The 20,305-nt window shown below is 42.8% G+C and overlaps 1 protein-coding gene across 2 annotated transcripts in view; it reads left to right on the plus strand.

Annotated features, from left to right (window-relative positions):
• The window catches only part of LOC122816783, a 796,947-nt gene that overhangs the window by 366,535 nt on the left and 410,107 nt on the right, over positions 1–20,305 (plus strand). The window lies entirely within an intron of this gene.

Here is a 20,305-nt window from a genome sequence, read left to right on the forward strand (position 1 = left end):
CGACTTATTGCTGTTCCCTCCAAGTGCACTGAATTTAAAAAAATAACCGCAATTGTTATAGTTATGCACTAACAACTATGATTAGACACACTAATAACTCTGATTAGACATAGCTATTTTAATTCTGCAGTTTGCTGATGTTCATCGTGCATACAGCTGCAGTCATAACAGATGGGTTCTCCTGCCATCAGGCGGGTCCTCGGTCAGCCGAATTGCAAAGTCTAGGTCCGGCGTCGGTTGTCGTCACTTCTTCCCTGACGTCACTGCGACAGGGGTATAAAGGAACCAGCCAACACCATATTCTTCAGTCTTTCTTGCCGCGCGGTGCCCGAAGCAGAAGCAGTTCACAAGTGCCAGTCGGCCAGCTCCTGAGATTACAAAAATTTGGAAACCAAAGTCTTCTTAAAAGCTAAGTACCCCGTTGGGGAAACTTTTCTTGCCTCAGACCGATGTCAGACAAAGTTAATAATTGTATTTCTTGTGGGAAGCAAATACCGCATAAGGATTTCCATTCCCTCTGCATACCTTGTTTAGGCCCAGACCACGACGTCTCGGTCTGTCGCTTTTGTGCTACATTCAACAAACGCACTATTAAGCGTCGGGCGGAGTTCACCCAGCATTATTTTGGGAAAGCATTTAACTATATTATGTCATCGGATACTCCGACTCCGGTTTTGTCTAAAAAATGCAAAGACAAGGACCGACACACGAGGTCCACGGCCTCTACCGACACCACGCCAAAGCCGACTACACATGGTCTGGTTCTCAGCGAGGCGCCGACACAGCCCATGACTACCGACGACCAGTCTTTGACGGTGTCTCCTCTGCCCGAGGTCGCAGGCTCCTCAGCCCACACCCCAACTACAGATACCTAAGCCACTCTTGGCATTGAAACTCAGAATGTGGACAGGTCCACCTCCACTCAGGGTGTCTTCAGACCTTCCTCTTCTTTCTCCATCAAGGCTTTCACAAAGCCTAAAGCAACCGTGCACTCTAAGAGACCAGCTACACAGGGCCCATCTCCAGGCCCCATGCCTAAGAAACAGATGCTTAAAATGGCTGAGGATTTAATTACTCTTATCAGAGGTTCTCAGCCCCCTTCGGACCAAAGGCCTAGAGTGGAGGAAGATTCCCCCTCCTCTGATCAGGGCTCCATTATTTCAGAGCACTCTGATGATCAGGAACATTCTTACTCCCCTTTTGAAGATTCCGATGCGGAGGAGTCCATCCCTTCTGTATCCCCCCTGAGGATTACTAATTTGGGGAAACTTTGCATACCTTAAGGGAGCACTTCCACTGGGAAGGCCAGGATTATTCAGATTCCAAGAAAAGGCTCAGGGAATTTCTCTTGCTTCCTCAGCACAGGCCTCTGGCTATACCTCCTGTCTTGGACATCCTAGATGATGTTTACTCGGAGGCCTGCCTTAACCCGGACTCTCTACCTCCAGCTCCAGTTAAGCCTGACAGGTACTACAGGGTCCCTGACTCACACCAATTTTTATACAAAAGCCATGCTGCTGACCCAGAGACCATCTCACAGGGCTCCAAGGGAGTTAAGGCCTCCATTGCTAAAAATCCATTGCCTTCCGAGAGAGATTCCAGATCCTTAGAAAGGTGGGGAAAAAAGGTTTATACCTCGGCTACTTTATCCATGAGGGCCTTAAACTGTCAGTTTCATATGCTAAAATACCAACAGTTTTTGTTATCACAATTGAAAAGTAAAATGTCACAACCTGAACAACCAGACTTGAAGGAGTTGCAGGATTTGATGCATAGTGCAGAACAAGTGGGTAAGCATACCTTACAATGTGGTTTTGATGCTCTAGAGACCTCATGTAGAGCTGCTGTTACAGGATCAGTCATACATAGGCATGCCTGGCTCAAGGAACAAGCCTTGTCTGATCATGTCAAAGCTAAATTACTAGACGCCCCTCTTCAAAAGGATGTACTATTTGGTGCTAATGCTGAGGAGGTATTAAGGAAAATGGAGGAAAAGGCTAAATCAATGCAAACTGTGAAAGAATTTCTACAGGTTCAACCCCCCGTTTTAGTAGAAATTGGCCTTCCAAAAATTGGTCCTTTCCTGCCACAGACAGACCCCAAAGAGGCAGATACAGGTGCCCGAGGGGCAGAGGACAATCCCAATTATCGTATAGAGGCAGATAATGGCAAGCTCCTACACAAAGAGGTGGTGAGGACAACTCGCAATCTTTCAGAAAGCAAACCCAATGACTTTCCCCTTTGCATGCCAACCAGGTCTCAAATGGCAGCCCCCTTAGGAGGAAAGCTGGCATTATTTTCAAAAAATTGGCATATCATCACAAAGGACAAATGGATCCTGGACATTATAAACAGAGGCTACAAATTCCATTTTCATACCCTTCCAAAAATGAGAGGCATGCCAATCCTGCCACACAATCAAAGGGCAGAGGCACAAAGGCAAATTACAGATCTCATAAACATGAAAGCTATTCAAGAGGTACCTACGCACGAACAAGGTCAAGGTGTTTATTCCTGGCTATTTCTGGTGCCAAGGAAGGGAAAAGATCGGAGACCTATTTTGGATCTATCCATCCTAAACACATTTCTACTCGTACCAAAATTCAAGATGCTCACTCTACAGCAACTTATTCCCATGCTGGGCAAGGAGTCTTGGCTGGTAACATTGGACCTCAAGGAGGCATACCTGCATGTCCCAGTCAGACAAAATTGCAGGAGGTACCTCAGATTTCTTGCAGGTTCAACCCATTATCAATTCTCTGCATTGCCCTTTGGCTTATCTACTGCACCCAGAGTATTCACGAAATGCCTGGCATCAGTAATTGCCTACTGCAGACTTCAAGGGATACAAATATATCCCTATTTGGACGACTGCCTGATCCAAGCGGACAGCAAGCACATTCTTCTGAAACATCTGGCTTATGTAATAATGTTATTGAACTCTCTGGGATACACAGTCAACAAAAAGAAATCAAGGCTAATACCCTCTCAGAAGATAATTTTCCTGGGTGCCAATTTGGACACAAACACCCAGATGGCCTACCTCAAGCCAGAGAAGCAGGGGCAACTAATTCAATACTTCAGAACACCAGCAAATTGCACCAGGCTGACTGCAAGGAAAATCCTGCAGGCTCTGGGATTCATGGCATCTTGCATCTTACTAATCCCATGTGCAAAGCTGCATATGAGGAAACTACAATGGTACCTGAAAAACATATGGTCTCAACACAGCCACAGTTTGGAAACAATAATACCACTAATTCCATGTCTGCAAAAGGAATTTCTGTGGTGGGCTCAAGCATGTCAAACAAACACAGGTCTTCCATTCAGCAAGCCTCAAGCAAATCAAGTCATCACAACAGACGCCTCGGACTACGCCTGGGGGGCACACATGACAGATCGGTGCATTCAGGGCCAATGGTCCTAAAAAGAAAAGCACCTTCACATCAATCAAAAATAAATGCTAGCAGTAATAAATGCTATTATAGCTTTCAAGGACTTTCTACAACCAGGTCAACTATTGATAAGAACGGACAACACCACAGTTATGTGGTACAACACATTCTTACCCCCTATGCAGACTGGCCATGTCACTTTGGAACATGGCCATGGACTTACAAAATGGAACTACAAGCACAGTACTTGCCAGGCAAGGAAAACACGCTGGCAGACAACCTAAGCAGGAATATGACAGACCCACACAAATGGAAGTTGCATCCAAAAGTTTTTACAGAAATAATCCAAGAATGGGAAGGCCAGCCATAGATCTCTTTGCCTCCCACAAAAGTCATCAATTGACAAAATTCTGCTCAAGGATCTTCCATCCAGAGGCCTGGAGAGTGGACGCTCTCTCTTTCAGTTGGACATCAATGACAGTGTATGCCTTCCCACCTTTTCCTCTGCTGCCCAAAGTTCTATTGAAGACCAGAGCAGACAGACCAAAGATGATCCTCATTGCTCCGGACTGGCCAAGGCAACACTGGTACCCACTCCTGAGGAGCCTGACGCATTCCCCACCATGGACCCTGCCTCAAATGCCTCTTCTTCTGACTCAGCACAGCTTCAAAACTCTTCACAGTCAGCTAAAAACACTCAATCTAGCCACATGGAAGATTCCTTAGCATCACAGCAGGCCCTACTCTCCAAGGAGGTGCAGGATGTCATTTTGGAGGCCAGAAGGCCATCAGCTAGAAAAGCTTACTCTGCAAAATGGAAACATTTTTGTGTCTGGAATGAGAAAAAGGGCCAGGACCCTGGAAAACTGAATTTACCTCAAATACTACAATATTTGGCTGAACTGCTAAACAGTGGACTTTCTTTCTCCTCCATCAAAATCCACCCCTCAGCCATTTCTGCAGAATACAATATTGATCCACCTTTATTCTCTCACCCTCTCTTAAGACAGTTCCTCAGAGGGGCTAAGAATTTAAGACCTCCAAGGAAACAACCAATACCTGCTTGGGATATTAATTTCATTCTGGAAAAACTGACCTTGCCTCCCATTGAGCCAGCTGCCTCATCAGATTTACAATATTTGTCCTGGAAAACAGTTTTCCTTCTGGCTATCACCTCAGCTCGTAGAGTTTCAGAATTACAGGCTCTCATGGCTGTCCATCCTTTTATCATCTTCCATCAGGACAGAGTTTCCTTACGAACCAACCCGTCCTTTATGCCTAAAGTGGTATCCAGGGTAGCTTTAAATCAGGCCATACATTTACCTACTTTTTATCCTAATCCTCAAAACAAAGGGGAGAGATTACTACATTCCTTGGACATCCACAGACAACTGTGTTATTATTTGGACAGAACAAAGCCTTTCAGAAAATCAGAACAGCTCTTTGTGGCCTATGCGGTAGGAGCTCAAGGAAAGCCAATTTCCAAACAGACAATCTCAAAATGGATAGCCCACTGCATACGCTTTTGCTATTCCTTTCATGGCAAAACTGTACCTACAGGCATTAGAACTCATTCCACCAGGGCCACAGCCACCTCTGCAGCCTTCCTCAGAGGAGTTCCTACCAAGGATATTTTGGAAGCAGCCACTTGGAGTTCTGTGCATACCTTCTCCAAGCACTACAACCTACCATTATACTCCAAATCTAGAGCAGGCTTTGCCACTGCAGTCTTGCAGGGCATTTTGACTCCTCCTAGTTCCACCTAGTGCCTACCACCCCTTTCTTAGCTTTGGGATTCTACCCATCTGTTATGACTGCAGCTGTATGCACGATGAACATAGTACAGTTTTGTACCTACCATAAATGTAGATGTTCGAGTGCTAATACAGCTGCAGTCCAGGTTTCCCTCCCTCCTTCCCCTCTTGGGACAGGCCTACAGGCTAGCACATCCTCATACAACCTGATTGGGGTATTCATTTATGATGTATTTGCTTGCAACTACTGTATTTTGATTATATTGCATTGCATTATTACACAAATTTATGTATTGCCTTCCTTCCTGGGGCACCTGACATCTGGGACAAGAAAAACTGACGAATATGGCGTCGGCTGGTTCCTTTATACCCCTGTCGCAGTGACATCAGGGAAGAAGTGACGACAACCGACGCCGGACCTAGACTTTGGAATTCGGCCGACCGAGGACCCGCCTGATGGCAGGAGAACCCATCTGTTATGACTGCAGCTGTATTAGCACTCGAACAGCTACATTTATGGTAGGTACAAAACTGTACTATTCTTCTATCCTCAAGTCATCTTCTGAAGTGACCAATAAAAAAAGATGCATTTCTTCACAGATATGGCTGCAAACACAAACATAGCATCAGACATAACTGATTTTGTCCAGCTGCACCTCCCTGCACCATTCCCTGATCCTAGAAGAGCAAAGTACAAAATACAGGTGTCTTTTTAAGTGCGCTCTGACAGCTCTGATTGTGACAGCAGCATTAAATATGACTGTTAAAGTTACATTCTTGAGACTGTGTCACTCATACCATTGAGGGGGAAAAATCAAAAAAGCATGTCTTTTCAGAGCAAAAAGCACTTGTTCTCAGCAAGGTCTCTGTAGCCAGCTTCCTCCATTTTCAGATACTATGTTGCCTGACTTCAGTCAGGTCCATGTCTGTATTGATCCTAATCACTGCTGACTACAAAAACCAATGGTATTTCATTGTGAATGAAGAAGTCATTGTTATCCAGCTTGAGCCTAACTATGTATATGTAGCAAGACTAACAAAATTTAATATGAATAAGATAACTTTACAGCCCCAGGACCTACAGTGGTACTGACCTTTATCTACATGTCCAAGTTGAAATTTCTTTTGACATGAAAGCTAATCCATCGATTAAAACTTGTAAGATTGAGTACAGGCATCTTATGTCTCCAGGAGGTTGACTGGCTCTGCTTAGACATCCTGTAGGTAACTGTCAGGAACACCATATGTATGAGTAGATCCTGAGGCTGTAAAGTAATCTTGTTTACTATAAAAGGGGATGGAGCAAATCCAGCTCTTCTACTTAGTGAGGGAGAGAAAGGTGAGATCATTCATCACAGTCAGACAAAGAGTAATTTTTCTTCAAATAATTGCAAAAAAGATTTGTTGGTTTGTTGATTCTTGCACCACCTAGTAATACATTTAGTGCCAGCTCAGGTCATTACTGAAGCAGATACCAGATGCTGCAATACAGTGTCACTCTGGGTTTGTATTCTTGTGTTGTCAGGGATTGTACAGTATCCTCAAATCTGCTGACAGCTGGAAGTATGTATGTAGTTGATGAGGCCTGTGAATACTGTAGTAAATGGTTCACATTGCGTCACAAGTCTATGCCACTGGGAGACTTATAGAGAAATGGGAGGAAAGCTGTGTTGTATTGTGAAATGAAACCTTTCTAACACATATTACTGTTATGGTATATGCTAAAAAGAAGAAAATAGTTGTTGTCGCGATAGTCATTCAGTGCTGTAAATAGTGAGCAAATAGTGAGCTATTTGATATTTCCATTGCTACTTGAAGTAGAATACCAGTAGTACACCTCTTGTATTTAACTTTATTATCCTGCACATATGTAACTTTATTATCCTGTACATCCACTGGGATGTAAGTAGGAAACATATTTCACTCAAGGGATGAGGTTAGATGGCATCATTCTTTATAGCTTCTTATATATGATGTCTTGCTGCATACACATTTTCATCTGCAGTCTAGCTTCTGTATTGTTTTGCAGGATGCATTTTAAGAGGGCACTGCTTTTGTATGTAAGGTATCCCTGAAATGGTTCACTGGCTACTACTTAGGTTTCAGGCGTATATGTGTTCTCTGCATATTTGGACTCTGGAAACCGCCATCTGCAGCAGTGCCAGTACCCTCCATGTGCTCCTGAGTAACATGTTACGCTTTATACACATCACTGCATGCATTACCTGTGGTGCTGTCTTGCAAGCAAATGGCCCTACATTCCAAGGGCTTATCAACTACCTTATTCTTGCAGGACTTTTTCTGTCCATTTTAGTGTTTGTAGTAGTACAAACTTCCCATGCTTTTCAACTGCTCTACATTAGATGGAGCACTCTGACTTTAGCCTCCTTTTTACAGCTCACTGTGCTGCTCTCATTTGTCCTTTCACTACTCCACTTTGTGTACTTTCATTAGCTCAATTGTAAAGCCAATGAAATAGAAGATTGTCAAAGTAAATTCTGAGGCAGTGGACTGACCATATTGCATGACTTCCAGTTGCATTATGCTATTGGTTCACTGAAAGGAGAAAAGGACCAATAGAATACAGCAGGTAGAAAATAAGTGCGGGTCTCTTAAGATCCAATGCAGTAAGGAAAAATGGAACTGATTGGCACCTCCCCAGACTGGAAGATTTGTTGGTTGGTTTGTCTCAATTTTTTTTCTTGGCTTGCCTATATTCCATTCTGTGATTATTTTATTTTAATGTAGTCTAGACCTGAGATGGCAACATGCTGCATGCTAGCTTTACCAGAGACAGAGTGCTGTCATCTCTGCTGTGTAGTTGTTGCCAGTTGAAGACCAAGAGGTTTGTTGGTGGGTTCAACTGCCTGCCTTAGTAGCTTATTTCTGTGCTAACTGCCAACCATTATGCAACTTTGTTTTCTTTTTGGTTGCTCTGTGGCATACATCTCAACTGTACAGACTTTGGGAGAATGTCCAGACTTTTGTCTCATATTTCTGATCCCTTTTTCATAAAATTGTGGTTTGGTGGCAAATTAGTGGCAAATCATTGCAAACTGAAGTTAGAAAATACAGACATTTGAGTTTCAGACTTCACACCCCTCAGAAAATTCATGCTAATGCAAAACCTGTTATTTTATCAACATTCTAAGTTTGTAAGAGCAGTATTTAAAAATTGTCCCTATTTTTGGGCCTTTGTCACACTTTTATTAATGGCTTTATCCAGATTTCTTGATCTAAGAGGTTGAGAGGTATGAGACTGTGAGCTGAACATGGACAGTAGTTGTTGCTGCTGTGATGCTGTCTGTTACTTTGAGCCAGGGTGATTGAAAGGGGTAGGAGACAAATGACCCAACACACCCAATGAGTAAAGCAAGAACACAGACATTGATAAACTATCACTGATTTTGACTAATATGTTTTACTCGTTTTATGTTTTCCTGGTAAAATTTGTCATTTGTGGCAAATTGTTAAGCACCGCAGTGAAGTAATGTAAGACATGAGTTCTGGATTTCGTTTCATTCATAGCTTTCAGCTGTCCCTGATTTGAGTCTCATCTTTTGAGTCTGTTCTTGGTAAAATGTGTGATTTTCTGGCAAATTGTGATGAGTTAGTCACTAAATATTGTAAAGCATTTGAATTTCAGACCTTTTAGTGTTCTGGAAATGCGCCATAATCGACTCTCCAGCCGACACAAGCATCCTCCAAAAGGGCCTCATAGAAACAGACAACTGGTGCCAGAGCCATGGCCTCAAGCTAAATGCCAAAAAGTGTATAGTCATCCCCTTTGGCAAAAACAAAGTGCCCACAAATTACCACATAGGTGGTAATCCATTAAGTACAGAAGAAGTATTTAGGGACCTGGGGACCCAAGTTGATATCAATCTCTCATTTGACAACCACATGGCCAAAGTGGTTAGAAAAACATTTTATATAGCCCACCTAATCATGAAGGGATTCACATCTAGATCAGGGGAGGTCATCGTGCCTCTTTACTCATCCCTCATCAGGCCCATAATTGAGTACAATGCCCCTTTTGGGATGTACCTTACCAGACACCTGCAGCAACTGGAAAGACCCCAAAAGTACCTCACCAAGAGGATCAAAGGGCTCAAACAGATGCCATATGCTGCCCGGTTAAAGAAACTCCAGCTCTACTCAGTGGCATACCGCCTGTTCAGAGGCGATCTGTGCCTGACGTATAAAGCCATGTCCAACCTGGAATTAATGGACATGCTGCACCTCAGAAAATCCAAATCCCATCGAGCTACGGCTCGAGAGACTTGAACCTCAGCACTGAAATAAATAGGACATGCTGGAGGGACAGATTCATAACCCAGAGGCTCCCTTCACTCTGGAATAAAATCCCAGTCCAGGTTAGGCAGAGTCCCTCATTGACTCTCTTCAAGAGGAATCTTGATGAGTGGATGGGAGATCGTAGGTTTATCCCGGGTATCACTTCTGTGTCACTGTTAGACAGAGGCACAGTATACTAACCTCAAAAAAGGGCATAGCAAAATAAATTTAAAATGGGTGGCGAAAGCCAAACACATTCTGGCTAGGCTTATAAATGCCCTAGGGCAGATAGCCTAGTATGAACCTATGAACCTATGCTACTATAAGATGTGTTTTCCCCTAGCAACTTTTTAAGTATATAAGAACATTATTTTGACTTTTTTCACAGACTCGTAAGCTAAGAGGTTGAAAGAAGTATATATCTGTTGTGCTATACTCTGTATTTTACAGACTGCTAAGAGGTAACCTGAGTCTGACATTCAAGGCATCCTCCAGCCCATTACTGATGGATTTACTACACATGAACAATTCAAATGGCATCAGAAATACTTTGTCTAGGGCCTAAACCTCCTCTGCAATATCAACAGAATGGTTTGGAGGGACAGGTATGTCTCATAGAGGATACCACTGCTGTGGAACAGACTCCCCATCCACACGAAGCAAGAATATGCCTGTCCATATTCAAGGGCAACTTAGATCTATGGATGTGGAACAGACAGTTTACCCCAGGACTACCCCCTTGTACTACTAATGGACAGGAGCAGCTCCTAAATGCTTTATCCCATGCATGGGTCTGCTTAAATTGTCTATGGTAGGATTCCAGTTATTCTCCTTTGGGGTAATGTACAAATCTGATGTCATTTTCATTCATTCTCCAACTGATGGGTTCAGATCTGAAACTGTGATCTGACATGACTGCTTCTTCCAGTTGATTGGATCCTAGAACTCTCAAGCTCCTCCCTTTACTTATAATGCTCCACCAGCTTAACATACCTCATAGGTTCATAGGATCATAGATTAGTACTAAGCTAACTGCCCTTGTAAGCAATATTAAGCCTAGCCAATTATCCCTTGTGAGACTTAAACTCTGCACCTTGTGTTTGTAAGGCAAACACCTTAACCATTAGGCCACCCTCCCAACCCCTCATTTGCCACCATTAAGCATCAGACGCAGATTCTTAGCTCATGAGCGATTTTGGTGCACTCTTCGGATTTTCCCTTCTAATTGGTATTTGTCACTTACTGATTTTTTGGTATTTTGCCTTTCTTCTTCCTCGCTCCCATAATTTACTGTTTTAAGCATCATTCCACACCTTTCTTAGTGCTACATTATTGTTTTTAGTACTTCTTTCATTACCATTGCTGGTATTTCTTTGTACTCCCTTTGAGTACTTTGTCTACCATTGTTGGTAGTTTCTGTTTTCCATCCCTTTCCCTTTCTCTTTAAGTAACAAAAGTTGTTTGTTTATTGGTATGGATAAGTTGTCTTTATCCTGGCAGTGTAATTCTATCACTGTTGGCCTTTTAACTAAGAACTTCTTGTATCTGCCTTTTTGGCCTTTTTGTTGGTAGCCCTTATAAGATGTAGGAAAAACTCTGTGGGTTTAAAAAGTATATTTCCTGTTGCCATAAGATCCCAAAGTTTGATGCCCACAGGGAATATGTTTATTGTCTGGGTCTGGCCCACCTCGATATAGGCTACAATAATTGCTCTGATTTTAATTTTAGGGCTTTGATTGACCATAAAAACAAGTTAAGTCTGTGGGGTCTCTTGCCCTCTAAATCTTCCTTCTCAGTGGCTGGGGCTCAAACCCCTTCTAAGAAGTCTGAAAAGCTAAAGTTGATTCTCAAACAAAAAAAAGGAGTTCCATAAAAGGTCTCCAGATCGTCTCTCAGTTTTGGCTTTGGCTCCCTTAATGGAGCCTCCTGCCAACATCCTAAAAAAGGAAGATCCATCAGTCTCAGATCAGACAGCTTGAAGTTCAATATCTTCATGGATCCATACTCCTCAATATCCATCGGATCTTATTTCATCCAGGCTCCCCTCTCCCTTCAGAGATGAGTTGCCTTGAAGGCATTCTAGGCCTCCTTCCACTGCCTTCTCTCTTTGGTCCTCCAGAGGTCATTCAGAATCAGATGTAAACAGGATGATGAGGAAGTTCCTCAGAGCACAGATACAGAAATGAGTTATCTTACTCTGACCCCTTCTGAGCCTGAGAGGCAATAATTTTTTCCACTTTTCCTTTGGTATCTCATCCCCAATCTGTTATTCCATTTTTGAGCCATCGGATATGAGATCCCCAGGGGTGTCTACTTTGAATCCAAAGAATGTTTGTTTTTTGACTCTGATGGTTCCCCTGAGCTGACCGTCACTAAGTGTTTTGAAGCCAGAGGACTCTCAGAGCTGAACCATGAACCACCAGATCCATGGGTTTGGAGCTGACTCCAAAGCTTTTGGTGTTGTCTCTTCTCCTCAGAGTCTTAGCACTGGATAGCTTGGTCTGACTGTCTCCTTGGGTGGAGTGCAGTGGGGTTGCAGGAGCCAATGATCCAAGAGATGGATCTGTCGACTTTTGTTTATCCTAGGTTTTCTGCTTTTGGGGATGTGGAGAGAGTTTCTCTGTGCCTAGAGAACAGACATCCCTTCCCCATCAGATCAGACATTGCTACCGCATACTGTTCTGTGTTCTGAGCCTTGATGATTTTTTCCACTTGGACTGCCAACCCTATCAAACCTCCAGCCAATCCCTCAGGTCATTGTTATCTCTTCTGATACTTCCCCAGAAGACAGCATTGAGGAAGTCCCTCACAAAAGGATGTGAAAAGGGAGGCACTTAATTTCCCCCCAAGAATCTGTCACAGAGGATACTGATTTTGATGCGGGGGAGGGGCACCAGATCACCATCTGAAGATATCTGCTTCGGGGGCATCCTTTATCTCTTGAAACAAAGAGGTGGTGAGAGTCTTATGATACCCTCTCCCAAGTGGAATTGGTGTTAATGGAGGCTTTCATGTCTGGGCCATCTACTTCTTGGGTGACCCCCCTGGCTATTGATCTCATTGACTTAGTCTTTTAGTGGGTGTGGAATGAGCTGGACACTATTGAGCCAATACCTGAGACCAGATAAGAATCTTGCCCCCCTTAAAGACCATGTGCGCTGGAGCAAGGGAGTTCCTGTTGATGCCATGGTTATGCGCAGCTACAAGAAAGGAACTAGCAGAGCAGAGTTCCTCTCTACATCCCCCTAATAGGGAGTCTAAGGTATTGGACAGGTTTGGAAGCATGTTTAAGCTTCAGCAGCCTTTGCCACTGAATTACTTGGCACATTTTACAAGACTGTAGAGGGATTTGACCAAGGAGCTTACCAAATCTGTTTTTGGGTCAATGTCCTCCGAGGATAGGAACAGAATCTCCTTGCAGCTGGCCACCCGCCAATCTAGCTCAAATATGTCCATGAGTTTGATCTCCCATTCTGTGGAACGTACCTCATGGGTGGCAGTTTCAGGCACAGCCATGAAGAGACATGGCTAGATGCACTTTTGTGATTGCACATTATGTGACTTATGTGATGCATTTATGTGGAACCATTTAAGTCTTCTTTCATCAATACATCCTTTGACGGATCTTCTCTTTTTGGTCCCAAGGTTAAGGACACACTCTCCAGGTGTGAACAAGAGGGAAGGACCCTGTCTGCCGTGGGTGTCCATTTTTCTACATTTCAAAGGCCCTTCTGTAGGAATCAGCAAGGTGGCAGAAAGATGAGGTTTAAGAAGTTCTGGGGTCCTTTCCAGGATTCATGTGGGGATAGTTCCTCCAGGGGCAGAGGGGGGAACTTGAGTGGAAGATGCTGGCCTCATGGTAGAGGTGGTCCACAGAACCAAGGATCTAGGGATTCTTTCTCAGATAAGCCCTCTCAGTGCTAATGAAAGGAGGCCTGACTGCCCATCCCTGGAGGCAGTCGGAGATTGTTTATCCCTGCACCAGAGAGCCTGGCTAGCTATCACAAAAGATTTGTGAGTGTAGATGATTGTATCCAGAGATTATACTATACCATTTTCCCTAGCCCCTCCCACACTACTGAAGAAAATCGATGATGTCCCACCCAGTCAGAGGGAAGCCACATCTTTAGAAATAAAAAAAAAACTGCTAGAAAAAAAGAGTCATCCAAGAGGTCCCCCTGGACTAGAAAGGGTCCAGAACTTGCTCTAGATTCTTCTTAGTGCCAAAAAAGACAGGGAGCATGAGACCAGTGTTGGATGTCAGCAAGTTAAATCAGTTTGCTCAGTACACAAAGCTTGAGATGGTCACAGTTCAGTCCATTTTGCCTCTGCTGCAAAAGGACAATTGTATGTGCTTGATAGATCTTCAGGATGCATGCTACTACATCAAAATGATACTACACTTCTGGCTGGGAGACACTCATTACCAGTTCAGAGCACTGCCCTTTGGTCTCACCACAGCCCCCAGGGTGTTCATCAATTGCATGGCAGTGGTAGCAGCTCACTTGAGACTGCTGGCATTCCAGGTGTTTCTGTATCTAGATGACTGGCTACTTACTGCACCAAACAGGCATCAACTAATACAGGCAAGGAACTACTTGTTTCAGTTATGTTCTCATTTGGGAATGACAGTTAATTACAACAAATCTCAGCTCACTCCAACAAAGAGTCTGGAGTTATAGGAGCACATTTGAACACAGTCATTTAGATTGTCTGTATTCCTTCTACTTGAATAAACACTCTACACTCACAAGTAAAGAAGGTGATCCAGAATTTATGTCTTCCAGCCTCTGTGATTCTACAAGCTTCGGGTTGCAAGAGAGCAGCTATCACCCTTCTTCCACTGGCCAGATTCCAAATGAGGATCCTTCAGTGGACGTTATCACCTCAGTAGTCCATTCATCAACATTCATTATCCATGCCAAAAAGGATCATGCAAGCATGCAAAAGCTATCTTCTATGGTGGATTTATTCAAACCAGCTCCATAAAGGCCATTCTTTTGTTCTTCCCCTTCCCAAGGCCATGGTGACCACAGATGCTACCCAGCTTCAGTGGGGGACACTGTTTGAGAAGGATAGTCCAATGCACGTGGTTCCCCACAAAGAGGCCAAGATGCATGTCAATGTCCTGGAGATGAGAACTGTTATCATAGCATTGCAGACCTTTCAAGATGCTCTCCCTTTTGGGTAATTGCGATTCAAACAGACAATATATTGATAGTCTGGTACATCAACAAAAAAGTGGGAACCAGATCTTACCCTGTCTATCAAAAAGCTGTGAGTTTTTTGCAATGGGCAGTCTAGTCCAGTCACTTTCTAATAGCAATGCACATCCTAGGGAAATGCAGTGTGTTTGCAGATAAGCTAAGCAGGTCAATTCTAATGTCTCATGAGAGGTGTCTCAATATCAATGTGATGGAGAACATTTTCTGTCAGTGGGGCCAACTATGCTGAGATCTATCTGCGTCTCCCCTCAACAACAAATGCAGCAGGTTCTTTGCCCTGATCCCTCCAATGGGGAAGTCATCGAGAGATGCTCTAGTTCACTACTGGCCAGCAGACCCCTGTATGCCTTTCCACCCTTACCAATAATTCCTAAATTTCTTAAGAAAGCAGTCTGGTTGAAGAGCACAGTTATCCTCACTGCCCCTTTTTGGCCTTGTCAGATTTGGTTCCTGTTTCTCTCACTTCATCTTCTACCTCCACTATGGGTTCTGGATACAAATACGGACCTGTCTCACACAACAGGCATGACTCATCTGGACATAACAGGCCTCAAACTGACCACATGGTTTCTGCATCTCTACTAATTGCTAGACAGCCTAGGCTTTCTTCCCCGGGCTGTCATATTTTGGTATTTTCCCATAAGGTTTATAGGTTCATAGGAGGTTACTAGACTATTGGCCTTAGGAATTTCATAAGCCTAGCCATGTTATACCCTTGCATTCTCATTGACCATATTTGCATCTTGATTCTATGATCAGAACTGACTGCCCTTATCCAAGAAGGACATAGGTGACACCCCCAGATTAAATTTATGGTCTCCCATCCAGTTGTCTAAGTTATGCTTAAGTAGGGTCATTGAGGAGCTCTGTTTTATGTGAATTGGGAGTTTGTTCCAGAGGAGTAGCAGTCTCCTGTTAATATCGCAGGCTAGTATAATATCCCTAGAGTGAGTGAATCTTGTCGAATTTGACTTGTGGATGTGGAGCATTTCCATTATGTAGGCCAGGCACAAGTTGACTCTCATTAGCCTATAAGATACAGAGTACAGTGGCAGGGCCCTCAGTTTGTCCATGTAGGTCATGTATTGAAGGCTCCAAATTTTCTTGGTGAGGAGACCTCTGAAGTCTCTCCAGCTGCTGCAGGTGTCTGGTGAGGTACATACAGAAGGGAGCATTGTACTCTATTAGTGGTCTGATGAGGGATGAGTACAGGGGAGTTATAGCATCCTTAGCTATGGATCTGATGCCCTTACTTATGAGATGTGCAACATAGAAGGCCTTCCTTACCACTGTGGACACATGGTGATCAAAGTTAAGGTTATCAACCTGTGTTCCTAAATATCTCATGACAGGATTTGAGCTAAGGGAGCATACTGTTAATAGTGTAATTTGCAGGGACTTCCCCTTTGGCAACAGGGATGATAACACATTATTTTGCATTTAATTCCATGGCTTTGGCATGAATCATTTGTCTGTGTAAGCCCTTTTTATAGTATGTCAATATCGTTGGAGGACTCGATGATTTCATGCAGTTTGCTGTCATCATCAAGCTCGGTAAGTCACAGGCCATCTCTTTTTGCCTGGATTTCTGAGAATTAGATTACAAATAGTAGGGGATGCAGCACAGATCCTTGTGGTACACCACTGGTAACTGGTCTGCTGGTAGAGGCGGAATCCCAACTTTGACTGTATGCATTCTGTCAGTGAGCTAGTTCACTAGTCGTCTAGTGACATATGGGTTAATTTCCAGCTTTTTTAATTTCTCCATGTCTTTAGAGTTTCTAATACTATGACGGGAATGGACTCCATTACTAAGTCAAAGTACAATTAAAGTTGATGAAATTAGTATTAATTCCCAGCTGGATGAGTTTCTCAATGATGCCTGAGTGAGGGATTGTGTCAAAAGCCTTGGCTAAGTCAAGATAGGCTGTATTTATTGTTTTGCCTTAATCCAGTGCTTTGGTGACATTCTCGAAGAAGTCCACCATGTTTAATAAGCATGAGCTACCCATAACAAAGCCAGATTGGTTTGGGTCAAAAGTTTGAGGTTCACCTTTGTCTTTGTTGATAAGGCCCATGATGATTCTTTTCATGACCTTGCAGATAAGGCTGGTTAGGCTTACGAGTCTGTAGTTCCACGCACGGTCAGTTTATGGACCCCCCTTTGTGCAAGGGAATTACTGTTGGGGGCAAAGCTAGTACTTAGACTGTGGTTGAAAGTGCAAAGTGTCCACTAGGTCTTGTTTTAGACCATTTAGTAGGCAGCCTGGGATGTTATCCGGTCCCATAGAGGCTGTGTTTTTGGCCATGGAGAGTGAGGTTATGACCTGCTCTTTGGAGATACTAGGTAGAGTACTGGTGACAGGTATGCTTTGGGTTATGTATGGTGAAGACAGAAGGGTGAAGTTTCAGCCAAATCTGCTTGCTAGTAGATTGGCAGTGTCCTCAGGGTCAGTATGAGTGGTACCATACACTACTAGTTCAGCAGAAAGCTGGGTCTTCCCTTTTAGATTTCTGACATAGCTAAAGAATGCCTTGTGATTATCCTTAGCTAGAGATGCTAGTTTAGCTTCATAATTGGCTTTAAAGGATTTTGCAAGACATCTAATTTGCTTGTTCAAGCTGTGGAGGGTGTCCTTCCTGTGCTGAGTCAGTTCTCTCTTGTTCTTAGACATTAATTTCTTCCTCTTGTTGTATAACCTATTTATGCTTGATGTCCATCAAAGTGCCTTGTTTTTGTGAGGACCTTGTTTTGATCCATTCAGGTACAGCCAAGTATATACATTTGTATAGGTGTCTATACAGGGCATTTGTGTACACCTCTGTATAGGATTCATTGTTGACAGTGGTAGCAGGGGGGTTGAAGCTATTTATGCCATCACTTAGGAGGCTATAGTTTGCTTTGGAGAAAATTTTCATCCTTTTTACTGTTGGAGGGCAGGTATGATTTTTACTTTGAACGAGACTGATTTATAATGAGACTTTACCAGACAGGGCAACACACAGGAGGCAGTGCAAAGACATCCCGAGTTGGCGAGTTCTAAGTTTAGGACATTCAATCCTCTTGTGGGGGGGGGGACAGACAATCTGTTCCAGAGCATTGGTATTAACAAAGTCCATGAACCTTAGGGTGAGCATGTTTGTGTTCATATGCGATTCCCATTCAATGAAAGGATAGTTGAATCATCCATGACCAAGGTGTTTGGCTGTATAGTGAGTGACTCAAGTAGATTTGGGTAGACAGAGTGTTTTTTGTGGTTCCTGGTGTGGGACCAATAGATAACTATGGTATGGAAGGGGGTTTTACCTATAGTTAGTTGGACTTGAGTAGCTATAGAGAGACGTACTGCTTGACCAGTCTTGAGGTTTATTTGTCTTTAATGAAGATGGATACACCTCTGCCTTTGGTTCTTTCATGCTCGTTTTGACATCTAAACATGTGGAAGGCATTGTAGCCTTGCATGGCCGAGGTGCTGTCTGCGACCTTGAACTTTGTCTCTGTGACTGCACAGACATCGGCATCTTCCAAGGTAAGGAGTGCTTCTAGTGAGTGCAGATTCTTATTTAGACTCCTTGCATTAAGCAGCATATCCTTCAGTTTGTCTCTAGTGATTTTTTTTTATGTTGGGGATTTTGTTGTTATGGCATTGTCTAAAAAGGATGGGGGAGGCAAGTACCTTTTCCAGTAAACGAAAGCCAAGAGGCAACAGGTGAAGACCATCTCTGGCAAAACAGCATGGTCTTCCAACCATATCTTCCCAGGCAGACAGATACTGGATCCCCCTGGAATGACACCAGAAGCTAAGCCAATTGTTGAAGTCAGTCATTTTTTGTTTATATTGAGGCATCATTCTGGGTGAAGGTAGAATGAAACCTAGGGCTAGGGACATACCTGCCTGGGACACATAATCTGAGAGCTCAGTCATGTCTCTCTTCATATAGTGAGAGACATTCTGCAAAATCAGGACAGGTGAGAGGTAGATGTTCTTTTTAATTGAGTTGCTGGCTAGACCTCTGTGTAGACTGGCACAGAATATTCTACTATGTACCACATAAACAGTTCATAGGAATGAACTGTGGTGCTGGTTGGATTGTTCAGTGTTAAGTACAGTAACTGTTTGCTTTCTGATTACTACCTGAGTTATTTGTACATATGGTAGTAGTACTTGACTGTTTAATAAATTTCATATGCATGCTGTGGAAACATACTCTGGCCTTTTCAGCTGTAGTTACAATTGGCATATCAGACGCTGGCAAAGAATGCTTTCCTGAATCATGCAAACTGACCATGGGAATTCACTTTTGCTGTTGGTTGTCTTGTTGATGATATTACTCACAGTATTTGTATTAACTTTTTTGTTTACTCAGAGGGAGCGGGCAGTTCATACATACGATAATGGTACTGGACTAATTCACTTCATATACGTGGTATAGGGGAACATGTTCAAGCCACTTCTACATGAGCTACATTGGGCATATTCAGAAGTTGGCACAAAGTATTTTTCCATAACATGTAAAAAGGTGGCTGGTATGGACTTATGGTGCATGTTTACTTGTTCTTTGTATTACATGCAACATTTAAACTGGCATTTTTATTTATTTATTTATTTAATTTTAAGACGTGTACGTATTATATTGGATCTCAACTATTTAATTTTGTATGATTAATGTTGAACATGCTCAAGTTACTCCTAAACGAATTGTGCTGGACATACATTAAGGTTGGCACAGAACATTTTTTGTACCATGTAAACAAGCTGCTAGATTGGTTGCCTTGTTTGCGGCTTTTTGTTTACTTTTGGGGGGTACTTTAACATATACTTGCTAAACTGCTTAATTCTCTGTACACAGTGCTCAAATATGTGTATATGTTTATGATAAATTTGACTGCATATGAGTAAACAGATGATTCCTGAAATGGAGTTTCTCTGTAGTTTGAGTTATTGTGGTTCTATGTACACTATTTTTTGGCTTTATTTGGTTTGTAGGGATGGAAATTCATACATTATGATACTGTACATGACATTTCAGTTTTGTATATGCATTGCAGCAACATTTTCAGGCAAATCCTACATGAATTGTCCTGGATATATGAGTAGGTTGGTACAAAACTTTTTTCTGCATCATATAGACAAGCCTCTGGAATGGACTTTGCCATATTGTCTTGTTCATCTTGCTATGTACATTGTTTGTGTTACCTTTTTTTTTTTTTTTAGTTTTCCTTTGCTGGTGTTGTACATTTGACTGTAGTACTTAACTGCTGAATATTACTCGCATGCTGTGGAAACATGTTCAGGTCACTCCAACATAAATGTGCTCAACATATACATAGGGTGACACAGAATGTTTTTCCACAGAATGTAAACAGGTCTTAGTGGACTTTGCTACTGATTAGCCTGTTCTTAACAGTAAATATAAAATGAAGCATTAAATGTATCTGTTTCTTATGGGTAATGTGCATATGTTAGTGGTGCTCAACTATTTATAAAACCTATTTTTGCAGTCATCATCTCATCATATGTGATCTCTATAATTTACAACAAAATATTCCATTCATAGTCCAGGAAGGTCTTGCAATCTTGAAGAATCAGTTCATCTTTTTACAGCCTTGCATATGAATTCATGAAGTCTTCAT

Source organism: Protopterus annectens, chromosome 12.part0 (genome assembly GCF_019279795.1).
Source record: "Protopterus annectens isolate FY-2018-M chromosome 12.part0, PAN1.0, whole genome shotgun sequence".
Classification (NCBI taxonomy): domain Eukaryota; kingdom Metazoa; phylum Chordata; order Ceratodontiformes; family Protopteridae; genus Protopterus; species Protopterus annectens.